At 33.1% G+C, this 6,753-nt stretch overlaps 1 pseudogene; it reads left to right on the top strand.

Moving 5' to 3' along the window:
- Positions 1-1,056: 1,056 nt before the first annotated feature.
- On the top strand, positions 1,057-5,879 carry LOC149554948 (senescence-associated carboxylesterase 101-like; annotated as a pseudogene).
- Positions 5,880-6,753: the final 874 nt, after the last annotated feature.

The following is a 6,753-nucleotide window of genomic DNA, read 5'->3' as shown; positions in this document are numbered from 1 at the left end:
TTTAGGCAGCCATGCATTGATTCTTGCTTTAGAAAAATCCTCTTCACTATTCCATGGCCTCCCCTAGTCAACACTTCTCCTCGAGTTTGGCTTCATCCTCAGTTGTCCAACTAGAACTAGATTTCATGCATTTAATGTCTTCATCTAGGAACTTGATCTTTGCCACTATTTTCACAACAAACCATCTTATTTTGGCCTCTAAACCTCTTGTTTTTGAATTTTTTATTGACCTGCTAAATAGTTTATACCAATTCCCAACTTCACAAGATTCTCCTCTATTCCACTAATTGCCTCCTAAAAGACTAGTTTTTCTATATGACAAGCTTGATGATACCCTGAGACTCATCCAAATGCAAAGCCCAAACCATAATCATAGAATAGATGTCAATGTTGGTTTTGTGATAGATATAAATGTTGTTTTTTTGACAGTCCTCAACTTAGTGGAAGAACTCCTCCAAGAAAAGCAAAACACTCTTCATTAATTTATTCTCCATAAAAAATTAACATTTGTCAACCCTTATCTTCTTGCTCTTCCCATCATAAAGGTTTTGTTGGCGATGCTAGGGAGAATGAAAGGCAAATAATAAATCCCCATTAAACACTATATGTTTATCTGAGTCAATAATACCCTCGAGGTCTTTCATTAAAAAAGATGAATTGTCAATTGTTATATGCGATCTTATCTGGTGGCGCATTACATTAACGTAACATTCAATTGTTCTCGTCTCTTTCCTCTTGTAATTTACGTTGCACTGACGTTGTAAGACACCTTCCTCCTCGTAAAAACTGTTGCACTTTAAATTCTCTTCAATTTAAAACACGGATACAAACCCATTTTCGTTGAAATAAAAATTCATTTCGTTTGTATGCAGTTAGATGAAGAACTGAAATGATCGAAATTCATATTGAAGTTAAGCTCCAGCTACCCATTTCCATTGAAATAGAGTTTAAGCTGCAGATTAAAAGGAATGGATGAAGAGTTGTCCAACTGAGTTCCTTTTACAAACCCTTGCTCTCTTCAATTTGAAACACAAATTAAGCTGCGGAGTGCAAGTTATGGAAGGAGAGTTGTGCAACGGAGTTCCAGTGTAAGTATCGAGGCTGATGAAACCCTATATTAGAATATTATTAGTTCCTGCCTTTGGCAAGAAACTAATGGAATCACCAAGTTCCATATTAGTTCTATAATCTAAAAATTTCATTGATATACCAATGTTTGCAAAAGATTTATTAATTTGCATTTTTTTTGAAATTGAAAAATACAATTTTTTTAAAACTTTATTGGTTCATGACGAAAAAGGTAATGAAAAAATTCAATTTTCTTCATAAAAAAATACAACTATTTTTTTCAACACCTCTATTAATGCAAGCATTAATTGCAACCTTATCTTTTTTTGTGATGTTCAAGTGGATAAACTTTTTTTTTTAAATAATCATTTTTCTAACACCTCTATTAATGAATGCATTAATTTCAATTTTATCTTTTCCACATTTGTGACAAGTGGATAAACTTTTTTTTAAAAAAAATTAGTTTTAAGTGATGTTTATCTTTGTAATTTGTAAAATGTTATTCAAATATAGATATTTTAATCAGATATAGACATTTTAACTCTTTTAACTCTTTTAATCCTGGTCCGTCTGGTATTGGCGGAGTGGCTCGTTGTAGTTCTGGGAATGTTAAATTTTTCTTCTCAATTCATAAGGGTGATTATACTAACAATCTCATGGAAGCTCAGGCTATTTTATATGTTGTGGAACAGTGTTGCTTGTGGGGATGGAGTAAGATTATTTGTGAGTCTGATTCCCAGGTGGTGGTGAACATGCTTTCTTCGCAAGAGCTTGAGGATGTTAGTTGGCAGCTGGCCACTGTTGTTAAGTAGATTCTTTTCTTCTCTTCCTCTTTTCAGTTCATTAGGTTCAAGTATATTCCGCGAGAATGGAATAGACCTGTTGATTGTTTAGCCAAATGGGCTTCTAGTCATGATCCGGGTTGGAATATTAGGGATAGGGGGCAACTGTCCTTTGAGATGGTGCAAGAATTTGATGATCTTGTTGCTCAGGATCGAGCTCCTTGTTGAGCTCTCCTTGTTGTATTCCTTTCTGTCTTAATAAATTTTTACCCCTCTTTTTGCCAAAAAAAAAAATTTGTCAATTTTTAAAAATTATTTTTTATATAGTTTAATTTCATATTATTTTAATTTTAATTTGTATATAAGTTTAAATTAGAATTTAATTATTTTTATTTTTGCATATCTAAACCAATGCTTTTAATACATTTTTTTTGTTTAATTATATATATAATTTTATTAGATTATACATTTATTTAACATATGTAATTTTTACTATATTGATATTTTAAATTTATACTTTAAAATACATAATATTAATTTTGTATCAATTTTAATAAAGTTCAAATTATTTAGCTTGGTATATTATCAACTTTATTTATTATAAGTGTGTTTGGTTTTTTTAAAGCATAAATGTTATTTTTAAATTAATTTATGTTTATTTTTTTTATGCATTATATTTAACCCTAAGAATATTGTCCAACTTTTGCAATTGGATGAATTTATCACTTGAACAAGATATATCAAACAATTTAATAATTGAAATTAATCAATTGAACTCTTTTTGAAAAAAAAAAATACAATTTTATCTATATCTCATGTATAATTAGTTGATAAATATCTTTGATATGATAAATGTTCTTTAGGATGTCATCTAATTTTAATTTAGCATGATACTATAATGTTTATTTATATATTCTTTTACTATTTTAATTAATATACATCATTGCAGTTATATAATTTAATAATATATTAACTATACTCGTAAATTAATTTAGTTTAGCACTATAATGTTATATTTTTCATTGCTATTTATTTGTTATTTTATTAAATTAAATATATTATATTTTAACCAAAATCTACTTCAATCAACCATAAAATCATGAAGGCAGGAACTTTGGCGCATGCACCCCTTGTTTGTAAGACACGATATGCACTTTTGCCTGTCATTATTTATCAAGCTTAATGATACTTTTGTGCCTTTTTATCATCTGAGATTAATTAGGGAAGAGCACCAGTTATTCTAGGGGAATCGTCCATGTACTCAATACTTCCATGTGTTACTTTCTTCCCAATTACCGCCTAAAAAAATTCCAATAACTACACACAAACATGCCAAAATAAATCACCATGAACACCAATAGTCATTCATTTTTTTTCATTTTTCAGTTTTCTTGATTGTTGATTGTTTCATTTGTGCAAAAAGTACTATGACGGCTATTAGGGGGTCTTAGTGGTAGGTATTGGGCGAACATTTTAAAATGACACTTTTAGACCACCTTGAACTTATGAGTTCTACAAAGAATTCTGTAAATGCAAAAAAGTCGAAAAGTTAGCTTTAAGCTCTTCACTGACCTACAGAGGTTCACCGAAAAAATTGGCAAGTTTCCACATACGAATTAGGAACTGTAGGTGTACGAAGTTTGCATGGGTGGCTCTTGGGTCGTTTCCCCTATATAAGATTTTTTGGGGGAAATTAGAAGTCTACTAAAATGTCATGTATGGGTTATTTGAATTTTGGGAAAAAAAAAAGTTATTGAGTATGGAGGAAATGACCTAGTAGTCATTTAGGCTAACTTCTTACACCTATAGTTCCTAATTTGTATGTCAAAGTTTGCCAATTTTTCTACTAAGCCTCTGTAGGTGATTGAAAAGCTTAAAGCTAACCTTTCGGCCTTTTCGCATTTACAGAGTTATTTGTAGAATTTGTAGAGTGTGAGATGATCTAAAAGTTTCATTTTAAAATGTTTGCTTGAAACATGCCACTCAAACCCCCCAATAGCCGCTCACCCATAATATAGTACTTTTTGCTCAAATGGACGAATTACCAACCAAGAAAACAAAAAAATGATCAACTATTAGTGCATGTGTGAGACTATTTGTACATGTGCAATCATTGTTTTGGGCTTTTATGAGCTGTAATTTAGAGGGGAAAGGTAATAGTAGATGTGGTAGTAATACAAACATGAGCGGCAACTGACTCGTTTTCCCTAGATCATTTATAAAATTCATAGGTACCAATAGTACATTTATATTAAAGATTTGTGCAAAAGTATTATAGATCAATTGTATGGTCAAAACATATGGGTAATGAGATGATAGGATATTTGTTTGAATCTTTATTACTTAAAAGTAGAATAATAGGTACAAGTAGTTGAATGAAAGCTGTATCATTTAAGATTTATGGCCACCGACTTCCATGGTTACCCTCTTGTGCTAATTGTTGAGTTGTTGTTCCAGGTTCACTGCTAGTCAGGAACTTGCAACTTTTGTAGCATCTTGTAGAATCCTGGAGAAGGCTTGCGAAAATATACGTAGAGCTTACATGAATCGTGAGGATACTTTTGTTGTGAAGGAGGAGGAAGGTTTCATTGTCAAAAATAGCAAGTGTGGAGAGTGCAAGATACAGGATGAGGATGCAATGCAAGATGTGAGTATAAATGGGGAGTGGATGATAGAACCCCACACGTTTGAATTCTCTAAGTTTAATTCTTTCAATCAGAAAATCATACAGAGGTCATGAACTGCGAGTATTTTATTAGCATGCTTTTCCATTTTGGAATTCTGATAAGGTTGACTAGATAGAGCAGAGAAAGTACTATGAGAAATGAATACACGCTAGCTTCCTTTCCTTGACATTTGCAGGGGAGGTTGCTTGGAATTTTACCCTTTGTTTCAAGGGATAATTTATTTGGTAACTTGGTTTTGGCCATGACCTACTGGCCAACCACCTCTCCTGCAAATCATTTTTCTGTCGGTGGGAACTTAATAACTGTGAAACCACAACAACAACAACTCAGAAACAAATACAAAGGGATATGCCACACAGAGATTTACAGCTTGTGATTAAGAGTCGACTCAATCTATTGCTGGCCTCTATTATATTTTATTTTATTAAGTATCATCACTTGCCTTTAATTTGACAATATTTTGTGTTGTTTTCAGCACTTCCTTGGCTCAAGTTGTCTCCTTTTATTGAGACTTAACATTGGTGATTTGATTTTTGAGCAGAACGATCATGCATTTCTTGCACTCAACAAGGTGGAGGAGAAGAGAGGCACTCTTGAGATGAACATTGAAGAACTAAATGCCACATTGAGCAAGAACCGAAGTGCCATGGCAGAGTTAGAATGGTTTAAGGGACTTTCTAAGGTCAAAGGCATTGGCTATTATGATTATTTCAAAACTCAAAATGACCCAAAAAAATATAGAATAGAAATGCTTCGAATATCTCTGGAGTCATTCTGGGATTCGATCGTTGAGATGGTGGAGAAGCATGAATTTCCCGTTGACATCCAATTCCAAAATAAATGGATCAATACTGGCACCGCATACAGAAGACTTGTGGAGCCTCTGGACATTGCAGACTACTATTGCAGACTCAACAGCTATCTGTCACCGGGGATTAGACCACACCGTCGTGCAGTCCTAGAAAAATGGATGAATGTAAAAGAACAAACTTGCATTGGAAGAAATAAGAAGCCTCGAACAAAGTTTGCATCCTTGACATAGGACTCTTGTTTTTGGCCTCATGTAGAAGAGACTTGTAAAGCCCCAAGAAATCTTGAAGAAGAAAAAGAGCAACATAAGGTTGTGAATGCCCAACTTAAAGAAAGCCTTGAAAAGTTTGAAGATTATGTGTGGAGCATGATCAGAGAGCGCATTATCTCTGTTGAGGTGTTCTTGGAATAGAGTAGCTTCGTGTTGTGGTGGCAACAGTACATGCGTCTTCAACTCTACTCTGAACAATGGAAATCGAGTTCTTCTCTGTTGAATCTCATAGCAGATGAGATCTGGAAGCTGGAATTTTAGAAGAACCAAATTTTTTCGACACAAAGATGCTCAAACTGTTTCATTTTCATGCTTTATAGGTGATTAGTTTTTGACTTTCATGTTTACCCAAATCCTTCTATGGTTGTTAGTTTTTATCTTTCATGTTTACCCACATCCTGCTACTCTTTGTTGTAGGAAGATGGAAATGTGCTTATTATCATCATTAGCTATAGTTAGTCGTGACCTATGACAGTGGACTTGCATATTTAATGTTTTTCGTTTTAGGAAACCTCTCTTTAAGCAATTTGATGATTTGAAATCTTTGTGTGTGAAGTTGGTTGTTCATTGTTTTTGGAAACCTCTATATACAAATTGGAAATTAGAAACTCTGGTTTGTGTTTTATTGTTCTTCGTTTTTAAAGACAATGGAAGGATTGAAACCCTTATTTGGAAAATTTTACAAATTTGTAATCTAATTGGTAAAATCGGGATGTGAGTTTCGAAAAGAAAATGAATTTTATTTTATAGATTTTGACTATTTTATCTAGGTTTCTATACCAGATTCTTTTTGATAGTTTTATCAAAATAAAAATAAAAAAATAAAACATAATTACCACATTAATTGGTAATTACATTATTAAAATATATAAAAATAAGTAAAAATGGTTTAGTGTGGATTTGTGTTTATGACATAGGAGGAGTTTTAAAAAGATAAGTAAAAAATTAATAATATTTGGTTGGTGGGTGGGGGCCACCACCCCCCACCCCGCTTCTCCTCCTATTTTCCTCCGCTGACGTCTTGGCTATCGTGTGCAGTACAAAGATTGCCGCAGGCAGGCTTGGTACTATCGTAGCAGGCCCAAGGCTGCCGTGGGCAGTTTTGATTTGGCTGGCGGCCTAAATAGTTTTTTTT

The sequence above is a fragment of the Cupressus sempervirens genome, chromosome 5 (assembly GCF_028749045.1).
Source record: "Cupressus sempervirens isolate cs-2001-9-10 chromosome 5, ASM2874904v1, whole genome shotgun sequence".
Taxonomy (NCBI): Eukaryota; Viridiplantae; Streptophyta; class Pinopsida; order Cupressales; family Cupressaceae; genus Cupressus; species Cupressus sempervirens.
The sequence above is the reverse complement of the archived record's forward strand: the minus strand, read 5'-3'. Positions and strand labels throughout refer to the sequence as shown.